A 12,063-nucleotide genomic window follows, 5' to 3' on the forward strand; every position below is an offset into this window, starting at 1 on the left:
ATATGTTTGCCTTGTTCTTCATGACTTAGCTTAACCTTGTAACCTGTGTCCATGGATTGGTTTTTGTCTTATTCTTCATAAAATTACCTTTCAGCTAAAAACAGAAAATCCAACTCACACTATTTAAACAGTAATAGAGATTTATTTGTTCCCATTACTGGGAGATTTGGGTTGAGTTTCAGAGATTGTTTGGTTCAACAGCTCAACAGTATCACTGGGGACATGGTGGCTTTTTCTTTTCTTTCCTTTTTTTCTTTTCTTTTTATTTTTTATTATACTTTAAGTTCTAGGATACATGTGCAGAACGTGCAGGTTTGTTACATAGGTATACATGTGCCATGGTGGTTTGCTGCACCCATCAACCTGTCATCTACATTAGATATTTCTCCTAATGCTACACCTCCCCTATCCCCCCAACCTCTGACAGGCCCTGGTGTGTGATGTTCCCCTCCCTGTGTCCATGTGTTCTCATTGTTCAACTCCCACATATGAGTGAGAACATGTGGTGTTTGGTTTTCTGTTCCTGTGTTAGTTTGCTGAGAATGATGGTGTCCAGCTTCATCTGTGTCCCTGCAAAGGACATGAACTCATCCTTTCTTATGGCTGCATAGTATTCCATGATGTATATGTGCCATATTTTCTTTACCCAGTCTATCATTCCACACATATGTTTATTGCAGCACTATTCACAATAGCAGCAAAGACTTGGAACCAACCCAAATGCCTGTCAAAGATAGACTGGATTAAGAAAATGTAGCATGGTTGCTTTTCTATCTCTATCCTATCTTCCCTGTGTGAGGTTAATTCTGGTTTAGCTAACTGCTAGCAATAGATATATCTTGAATTATTAGAGGATTTAAACAACAAAAATTAACTTCCGATTCACATCATCATCCAATGTGAATATTTCTGGTGGTAACAGCCTTCTAGGTCATCATTTAGGAATGCGGGCTCTTCCTAACATGTAGTTACACTCTCTTATAAGTGCTCAGAGTTCTCTTCATTCAGCTGGTGTATAGCAAAAGAGAGCATAGGGGAGGCATACCTTCTTGTTTTCACTTTGCCCAGAAGTGACAAAAACAGAATTTAGTTATATGGATATGTGCTATCCCTAGGTACAAAATGCATAGAAAATATCTTATAATGCCAGGCACAACAGGAAACAGGTTTTGGTAAGTGTATAGCATTCTCTGTTACAGTTGACTTCCCAGTAAAGGGAAAAATGGCATAGTACTTCCAGGATTCACATCTTATACCACATCTTTCTGAACTGGAGAGTGGGATTGTTTCTGGCAACAAAGCAAATGCAAATGAGAAAACCTCTTTCCCCAAATCCCCAGCATGCCTTCACTTGTCTCTTATTAGCACAAATGGAGTCTTAAGTCAATTACTGGGCCAGATTCTTAAGGAAGGCCACAAAATTCTGTGTGTTGCTTCATTGGCACCAATCAATATAAAAATGGTCTGGACCACCCTTTGCTCAATCAACCCTCTTCCTGTAACTAGGGGTGTGTCAGCTTCACTTGAAGAACATTTACTGCATGCGGAAAGATATATTCCCATATTGTGTGTTGTTTAGCAAAGGAGAAGAAGGAACATATATTTAGTTGGAAACCGATAGTGTCCATGACAATGCATAGGTCTCTGTTTCTCTCTAGACTGAATTGTCTCTTAATCCCCAATCTCCTACCCTTGTGAATCTCCAAGCCTCATGTGATTTGAAATCAATCCCCAAATTTCCAGTGTGAGCTGCTACATTTCAAAAATTGTCTAAATTTCAGTGTGCTTTCAACTTCAAATTCTATCAATGCTATGCCCTACTGCCTGGGAAAATGTCTCTTGTGTTCTGATAGCATCTTCAGTCCAAGCTCTCACTCCCCTAACTCTGCAAAACCAAATTATTCTTTATCTTAATAGCATAGGCATTTTCTGGGTTTATTTTTTTATGCCTAGTTTGGCCTGTCAGACCATCCTCTAGACTCCAGGACTGATATTCCACAGAAGCCAGGACTGTTGAGTGACAACCTTGTCTTATAACTTAAATAACTGAGATCTGATTATCTCCAATTTTGACAGGAAGTAGAGAGCAAGAAAAAAGAAGGTGGGAAAAGGAATAAAGGAATGGAATTGCTATGTAATAAAAGTACTTTCAATCATTTTTGAGTTCTTGCATATAGTGGGAGAGGCAATGATATAAGCCTTATTTTATTGATTTCTCATAAGAGCCCTATATCATAGGTAATAAGTATTTGCTATTTCACAGATGAGGAAATGAAAGTTGGAGAGGCTAAATATCTTTCTCAACATATTTAGACCATAAGTGTTGAGACCAGAATATAGGCCTGGACTGTATAACTATGACACAAAGCAAAGAAAAGGTAGATTGAGACTGCAAAGTAAAATATGCCAACTTCTCAATTTTGTCTATGACTGGACCTTTTTACTTATTTAAAATCAAAGCTCTGTTTATTCATTTACTATTAATATTTCAGATGCTTAATATTGCAAGGCACTGTACTAAGATGTGTGAGTGGATGCAAAGATGAATAATATATGGGGTGACCTCAAGAACTTCTTATCTAATATAGCAAGAGTGATAAATGGGATATTCCTATATTAAAAGACACTAAATTGAATAAACAAAATATATTATTGATTACATATATAATTATATTAAAATATCTAAATAATGCCATGTGTATGCCAGTGGATCGATGGCCCACTTACAATGAGTATTGAGGAGCTAAAAAGTAGGGAATCAGAGCATAGGGCATAGACTGCTTTACTAAGAATTTTTGCCAAGAAGAGACTAGACCTAGGGATGGCATAAAGTCAAGGAGGAGTTATTGCATATTTTGTTATTACTATTATTTACAATTTGAGAAATTTAACAAGTGTAAGTTCAGGTGAAAGAACAAGGAAAGGGAAAGGCTGGAGATTAAACAGAAAAGAAAACCATGCTATTACTTTTCAATAGTTTTATGTAGACTTTCAGTAACCTATGGTTACTGGTTTCTAAATGTGTGCTTTCCATGTGTTTTTCTTGGCTGTTTGCTTTAATCTCTTTTGAATCTCAGGCTCAGAGGGCTGGGTGAATTAAACTTCTCAGTTCATGCCACAGCATCATTATCATTGGGTCTACGCAAGGCTGTGTTCTTGCTTCATTTACTGATGCACTTATTTCTAATTTCATATCCCACTTCCAGTTCCGCACCTCTCCAATATTGCAATAGGCAACCATTAATCAATTTAATGTATTCATTTTTGTTTTATTGTGTTACTGCAAGTTTTTATTATTGTTTTGTGTTTATATTTTGAAGTTATTAAAATAATGTTGTCTTGCCTATTTCATTTTATCTCTTATTGTCTTTGTCTCTTATTTTCCTTTCAGTATTATATCTTTAAAGTCATTCATGTTTCTATGTGCTCTCCATTGATTCTACCTGTGGCATTATACCCCCTGGCATGGACTCCTCCCATTTTACCTTCCACTCTCCTAGTGATGGAACCACGGAATGCCTCCAACACTCCACCACCACAAATAATGCTGCAAAGGACGTCGTCTTACATATCCCCTATCATTCACTGTGAGGATTTTCTTGTGATACATAAATGTAGAGAAAAGTTTCTTGATTTCCTCAAGCAAATCTACTGGGACTGAGAAAACACTGAATATATAAATTAATTTGTGGATGATTGATATTTTATAATATTAGAACATCTCAGCCAAGAGCATGCGAATTCTCCACCTAACAAGATGAAAATTTTCTCTAAAATATTTTTAAAGGGGAATATTTTGATTAACATTGCAATTGTTTAATACTAATTGCATATTTGAATTCCATGTTTTTCTTGATCCAATTTTTGGTTGTTTTTATTTTTGGAGGAATTAATTCATGTTATTCAGTTTTCAGATTTGTTAGTGAATAGTAATTTCCATAGTCTTTTGCTATTCTTTTAATCTTTGCTGTCTCAGTGATTTTCTGTTTTCATTCTGTATTTTGTTTACTTGCATCTTTTTTTCTTTTTACCTCTTTCTCTTTTTTCTCTCTTAATCGGATTTTCCAGCCATCTTATTAACCTTTTTTAAAATTTAATTTGAAATTATGAATACTTTCTACTATTTCATCTTTTCTGCCCTCTTATCTTTTATTTTCCACCTTCTTCTTTCTTTGAGTTCACTTTCTTCTTCTATTTCCAACTTCTTGAGTCGAATATTGAGCTCATTAATCTTTTCTCACTTCTGATAAAAGTGTTTAAAGCTATCAAAATTTTTCCTTGTATAGTTTTATCTGTTTCCCGCAAATCCTGACTTTGTATATTTTTTGGAAGTCAATTACGTATCTGTTTATATCTATCTAATTATGTGTCTATTATTTTTCATTATCAAGTTATAAATATCTGTACATTTCCTTTATAATTTTCTAGGTTTGCCAAAGATTATTTAGTAATATGTTATTTCATTTTCAAAATATATGAGTTCTTCTTTGCTGTTATTTTTTATTTGTTCAAATTTCACTATGTTTTGGTGGCAGAGAAAAAAAGCCTATGAAATACTGATACTTAAGAATTTATTTATTCTTCCTTTATGATCTCATGTATGACCTAGTTTTAAAAACATTTTGTGTATTCTGGAAAAGAATGTATATTTAATGTTTGTTAAGTCAAGGAGAATAGGTAGGTAGGTAGATATAGATAGACATAATAGCTCAATGTTTTTCATTGTATTCTTCAAATCTTCAATATCTGTATTTTTGGTCTACTTGTTCTACATGTTTCTGAGCAAAGTACTCTGGAAATGAATAACTATAATTGGTGATTTATCTCTTTCTTCCTGCTGTTTAGTTTGTTGTTTCCTTGATATATTTGGAATTCATATTGTTAAATAGGCATATGATTATGATAGATATATTATTCTGCTCTGTTGTGTCTTTTATAAGAGAAATGTTGTTATGATATCTTTTTTTATTATACTTTAAGTTTTAGGGTACATGTGCACAACGTGCAGGTTTGTTACATATGTATACATGTGCCATGTTGGTGTGCTGCACCCATTAACTCGTCATTTAACATTAGGTATATCTCCTAATGCTATCCTTCCCCCCTCCCCCCCACCCCACAACAGGCCCCAGTGTGTGATGTTCCCCTTCCTGTGTCCATGTGTTCTCATTGTTCAATTCCCACCTGTGAGTGAGAACATGCGGTGTTTGTTTTTTTATCCTTGCAATAGTTTGCTGAGAATGATGGTTTCCGGCTTCATCCACGTCCCTACAAAGGACATGAACTCATCGTTTTTTATGGTTGCATAGTATTCCATGGTGTATGTGTGCCACTTTTTTTACATGAAAATCTATTTTTGTCAGATATTGATACTGTTTCCCCAGCTTTCTTTTAAGTTTATATTTACCTGGCATATTTCTCTCCATTCTTTCATTTTCATCATGTTTAGATGTTTTTAAATGGATCCCTAGTAAAAAAATATTAATGGATTCTATTTCTGAATCTAGTCTGAAGGCCTAAATTACTACATCTTATTTTTCATCAGTATCAGGCAAATTTTCTGATGAAAGTTTTATTTTTAAACTCTTAGGGAGAAATAAATCACAACCCTGACATCTGGAAGGGGAAGTGGTACAAAAGCAAAAGGTTGGACAATCTCTACATGTTTTCATCACTTTAGTGGGGATGTTTTTTTCTTTCTGGTGGTCATTCCACCAGTACCATTATCCAATCTGAGATGTTGTTGCCAATTGCTAGTAATAAAGAGCAGGAAATATTCATCCTAAGGTTAAAAAAAAAGATAATCAAAAGCAGAAAGTTAAAAAGATTTATCTTAATTCATTTTCTCATCAAAATATTTAGTAGCAATTTTCAGGCACTCACCATCCAAACACCAACCAATTTAAGGTAGTCATAAATCTCCTCGGTGGCTTCCCACACTGTTGTTAATTCTTAGAGTCCATGTTTCTTTCTTGCTTTTATAATCCTTTCAGGACTGACTGTACAAGAGAGAACCAAGAATCATGCTTGTTCACATTTTGGCAGACTCTAATGATTCATTTTAACGGTCTTAGACAGAAAACTAGGTCAATAGATCTTGGTGTTTTCTAGAATCTGGCATTGCATAGGTATTGGCTGTAGGTAATTGCTAATTCCATAGCATTGACTGTATATTGTTATACAACTATTTGTCTTATATCTGCCTTTCTTCTAGCCTGGTGCCATTGTTTTTATCATGTCTATTGTGTCTACCATAATTTTATCAGATACTGTGTGCAACATAAAGTGCTTGACTCAGCAGTTTGTCATAGAAGGTAAATCAATACAGGCTGTTTAAATGCTTCAAATCTTTTGAGTTAGTTTATATAATTCAAATATTGCAATTTAATGTTTTTATTAAAGTTAATATGGCTACAAAAAAAGGGATGTACAATAGAGAGGCCTTTAAGTTAAGTGACTTAAGAGAAATTATCTAGAAACAGTGAAATATTTTCTTTGCAGTAAAAAAGAAAGGGTATAGCAATGGAGAAAAGAAAATAACCATGACAAGGGAAAAATAATGAAAGTTGTTTTTACTCATGAAAGCTGGGAAAGTATATATGAGCTACATGTTTTTGAAGAATAGGAAAAAACATTCAGTGAATATTGTATAGCCCTAAATATAGAAATAAAATTGAAGAACCACCTCCTCTTCTGCCATTCTAAAGTGGAAAAAATGTTCATAAGGTAGGAACTTGGCAGAGTATAGATAGTAAAGAAATAGGAATTGCCAACCACAAATATCAATCACTGAATTAATGTCGAATTTTGAATTGTGTTTATTACATATGCTAATATACTTCTGTAACATTAATGATACAGAAGTATGTGTGCAAAAATCACTAGGTTGAAAGTTATAGACATTGTAATAGATTGTTTCAAATAGTCCCAAATAAATCATACCCTTATAGTTCCTTCCCACACTGATTCTGGGCTGGTCTTATGACTTGTGCAGGCCAGTAGAATACTTCCTTGGCCAGAAGTAACATTGTATAAATTACAGGCTTAAATCTTAAAAGGACTTTCAGCTCTTATTTTCACCCTCATGCTGTCTGAGACTCTGCATCAGGGAGCCTGGGCAAGCCTCTTGAGGATAAGATAGAATTCCTGGAGATGAAAGACTATGAGGAGAAAGAGAAGTCCAGCCAATCCCCATTTATTCTAGCCTCAGCTAAGGCACTGGACATGTGAGTGAGGCCATTTTGGACCCTCCAGCCCAGTCAAGACACCAGCTGATTGCCAACTCGAGAGTGAGCCCAGTTGACACCAGGAGGAAGCAGAGACAAGCAGCATGGCTGAGCCCAGTCTTGATCACAGGAAGAAACAAATATTCATGATGTTGAGTTTTGTTTGTATGTTTGTTTTACAGCTTTATTGAGGTATAACGGACGTAAGGTACATTTCTCCCAGGTCAAAGGTATAATTTATATTTTAATATGAGGACACAATCATGAAATCCTTACCACAATTAAAATAATAAGCATAGCCATCACCCATAAAAGTTTCCTTATGCCCCTTTGTACTCTTTTCTTCTTGCCCCTCCCCACATCATACCCTATCCTGGGTAAACCACTGATCTGTTTTCTGCTACTATAGACACATTTAACATTTTCTAAAGTTTTATATAAGTGAAATCATATAGTGTGTGTTTGGCCTGACTTTTTTATTTTATTTTATTTTAAGTTCTGGGATACATGTGCAGAATGTGCGGGTTTGTTACATAGGTATACACATGCCGTGGTGGTTTGCTGCACCCATCAGCCAGTCATCTACATGAGGTATTTCTCCTAATGCTATCCCTCCCCTATCGCCCCCACCCCCCAACAGGCCCCGGTGTGTGATGTTCCCCTCCCTGTGTCCATGTGTTCTCACTGTTCAACTCCCACTTATGAGTGAGAGCAAACAGTGTTTGGTTTTCTGTTCTTGTGTTAGTTTGCTGAGAATGATGGTTTCCAGCTTCATCCATGTCCCTGCAAAGGACATGAACTCATTCTTTTTATGGCTGCATAGTATTCCATGGTGTATATGTGCCACATTTTCTTTATCCAGTCTATCATTGATGCATTGATGGGCATTCGGGTTGGTTCCAAGTCTTTGCTGTTGTGAACAGTGCTGCAATAAACATACCTGTTCATGTGTCTTTATATTAGAATGATTGATAATCCTTTGGGTATATACCCAGTAATGGGATTGTTGGGCCATATGTTATTTCTGGTTCTAGATCCCTGAGGAATCGCCACACTGTCTTCCACAATGGTTGAACTAATTTACACTTCCACTAACAGTGTAAAAGCGTTCCTATTTCTCCGCATCCAGCATCTGTTGTTTCCTGACTTGAATATGAACAGACACTTCTCAAAAGAAGACATTTATGCAGCCAACAAGTGTATGAAAAAAAGCTCATCATCACTGATCATTAGAGACTTTTTTTCACTTAGCATGATCATTTTTAAACTTGTCCATATTGGGTATATCAGTAGATTACTTATTTGTATTACTGACTAGGATTCCGTAATATGGATATACCACAATTTATTTATGCATTTACCTGTTAATGGACACTTGTTTACAATTTTTGACTATTACAATTAAAGCTGTTCTGAACATTCATGTACAACTTTTGTATAGACATATGTTTCATTTCTCTTAAATAAATACCTGACGATAAAATGTCTGGGTTATGTGCTAGATATATATTTGACTTGAACATTTTAAGAACTGCCAAACTGTTTTTAAGAGAGACTGTGCCATTTTACATTCCCACCAATCATGTATAAGAATTCCAGTTGTTCTATATCCTTGCCCACTACTGAGAGTCAGTCTTTTTAATTTTCCATATTCTAATATGTGTGTAGTAGTGTCTCACTATGGCTTTAATTGGCAATACCATAAAGACTAATAATATAATTAATTATTTAACCTGGGTTGTTAATTTCCTTATCATCGAGTTTTGAGGAGTCTTTATACCATTTGTGCATATTTTCTTCCACTGTGTGATTTGTCTTTTTCATTTTTTAACAATGTCATTCAAAGAGTTCTTCATTTGGGTAAAGTTCAATCTATCATTTCTTTTCTTTCATAGATTATGCTCTTACAGTTGAATCTTTAAGAAATAGCCTAAACCAAGGTCGCAAATATTTTTCCTTTGTTTGCTTCTAAGAACTTTATTTTTTTTTTAACTTTTATGTTTAGGTTGTTCGCTCATTTTGAATACATTTGTATTAGTTGTAATAAGATATGAATCAAGGTTCCTATTTTTACATATGGCTAACCAATTGTCCTAACACAATTTTTGAGAAAGGTTATCCTTTCCCCATTCAATTTCCTTGTCACCTTTCTCAAAAATCAATTAGGCCTATACGTGTGAGTCTATTTATTGACCAATTGATTTATTTTGCCATCTTTGTGCCAGTAGTACGCTGTCTTTATTAGTTTCCTCATGATAAATCTCAAAATTAGGTTTTAAGCCTCCAAATTTATTTTTTAAGGTCCTTATGGATTTTATAAATTAAATTTATTTCTGTAAGAATTTTTAATCAGAATGTTGATTTCTATAAAAATAAAAGCATTTCATATTTTTAAAAGGTGGCTGGAGATCACATTTAACCTATAGATTCAAAATCCTGAACAAGAATTTATGTACTTGTATTGTTTTAAACTTTTGCAATGAACTGAATATTTGTGCTACTTCAAAATCCATATATTGAAGTCCTAATCCTCAATATAATGGTATCTGGAAGTAGGATCAGGCCTTCGAGAGGTCATTAGGTTTAGAAGAGGTCATGGAGGCTGAGCCATCGTGATGGATTAATGACCTTATAAGAAAAGGAACAGACCAGAGCCCTCTTTCTCTTCCCAGTGTGAGAATACAGCAAGAATGTGGCTGTCTGCAAATCATAGAGGGTCAGCAAACCAGGAACCAAATCAACTAACATCTTGATCTTGGACTTCACAGCCTCCAGAACTGTAATAAATAGCTGCCTAGTCTATGATATTTGTTATAGTAGCCTGAACTGACTAAGGCATCTCTCTCTCTCTCAGTAATGTTTTATGGTTTTCAATTTACAGGTCTTGCATATTTTTGACAAGTTTATCATTAATAATTTCATAATTTGATGCTATTTTAAATAGTACTTAAAATTTTAATTTCAGATTACTTATTATAGCATATAGAGAAATATTTTTAAAATATATTAACCTTGTATCATGCAACCTTGCTAATCTCACTACTATTTTTATAGATTCATTAGTATTTTCTACATAAACAATCAGATTATCTATAAATATAGCTTTACTTGGTCATTTCCAATATGGATGTTTTTACATATTTTTATTGCCTTATGGCCCCAAATAAAATCTCTGGTACAATGTTGAATAGAAATAGTAATAGACATTTTTGTTTTGTTCCTGGTAAAGTTTTCAGTCTTTTCTCATTAAGGTTGAGACAGTTTCTTAGATTTCTTGTTTGTGGAAAGAGAGGCGTGTCAAATGTGTTTTCTGTCTCAAATGAGATGATTGTATTTTGAGGGGGATTGAGGTTTGTGAACACAGTGAATTACAGTGGTTAATTATTAAATAGTAAATAAAATTTGTATTCCTGTAATAAGTCCCACCCAATCATCATGTTTTATCCTTTTTATAAACCATTGTGATAGATTTGTAAAATATTAAGACCTTTAGTATCTGTTTTTGTGAGGTGTGTGGGTCCATGGCTTTCTTTCATTGTAATGTCTTTTTTTGATATCAGAGAAATGCTGAGCTCATGGAATGAGCTATGAAGTATTCTCTCTTCATAAATTTTCTGGAACAATTGGTATAGAGTTGGTATTATTTCTTCCTTAAATATTTGGTAGAATTAATAAATGAAGCCATCCAGACTTTTAGTTTCCTTTGTGATAAAGTTTTTAAATACAAATTCAATATCTAAATGTAAGGTCGTTTAGCTTAACTATTTAATCCTGATAAGCTTTGATAGTGCATGTCTATCAATGAATTTCATCTAAGTAGTCAAATTTATTGTCATTAAGTTGTTTATAATGTTTCCTTATTACTATTTAATCATCTGTAAGATCTATAGTTATGTCACCTCTGACATTCCTGATATTGATTTTTACTTTATTTCTGACCTTTCTGGCTGGACATTTATCGACTTCATTGATGTTCTTAAAGGACCAGCTTTTTGTTTCATTGATTTTCTCTATTGTTTTACTGTGCTCTATTTTATTGATTTGTCCTATTTATTATTTACTGTCATGCTTACTTTGGATTTACTTTGATCTTCTTTTTCTGTTATTTTAAAATGAAAGCTGAATTCATTGATTTCAAATCTTCCTTCTTTTGTAATATAGGCATTTAGTTCTATAAATTTCTCTTTAAGAAGTGCTTTATCTGCATCCTACAAATTATTATATATTGTATTTTCATATTCATCTAGATTACTTTCTAATTTCTGTTCCAATTTCTTCCTTGACTCATGTATTATTTGGAAGTGCCTTCTTTCCTTTCCAAATATTTAGAAATTCTCTATACATCTTTTAAATTGATTTTTAGTTAAATTTTATTGTTGTTGTTTTAAGTCACTAAGTTTTTGGTGTTTTATGTAGCAATTAGATAATTGATGGTAAATTGTCAGAAATATCTGAGTAAAGTGAGATACTGTATCAATCTGGGATTTGCAAAGAAGATAGGAAGACATTTAATACAATAAATTACATACATACTAAAACATTAGAAAGACTAGGAAAACAAAGGTCAGAAAAGGCATCACTAACTTCCAGGAAATCTGGAAGTGGCAGGCAATGGCAAAGGAAATTATAAGAGTTTCAGAACACCACTGAAGACATGTCAGCTGCTTGCAGCACTGAAACAAGTGATTCACAAAACATGTGAAGGCACTGGAAAAACATCAGGTCTGTCTTTTGCCTGTACATTGGGTTACTGCTTCCAGAGCAAAATGGCTTTGATTCTATTTCACCTTCCAAATATTGTATGGTACCTTTCAGGGGTAGAATCTAAACAGAAAAT

The 12,063-nt window shown here is 34.0% G+C and overlaps 1 long non-coding RNA gene across 1 annotated transcript in view; it reads right to left on the minus strand.

Annotated features, from left to right (window-relative positions):
• LOC134761356 (uncharacterized) overlaps positions 1–12,063 on the minus strand; it is an 85,675-nt gene that overhangs the window by 47,310 nt on the left and 26,302 nt on the right. Inside the window, exon 2 of the long non-coding RNA XR_010139881.1 lies at positions 5,884–5,999. This is a non-coding gene — a long non-coding RNA (uncharacterized LOC134761356). The remainder of the gene's footprint in view (positions 1–5,883; positions 6,000–12,063) is intronic.

Source organism: Pongo abelii, chromosome 3 (genome assembly GCF_028885655.2).
Source record: "Pongo abelii isolate AG06213 chromosome 3, NHGRI_mPonAbe1-v2.0_pri, whole genome shotgun sequence".
Taxonomy (NCBI): Eukaryota; Metazoa; Chordata; class Mammalia; order Primates; family Hominidae; genus Pongo; species Pongo abelii.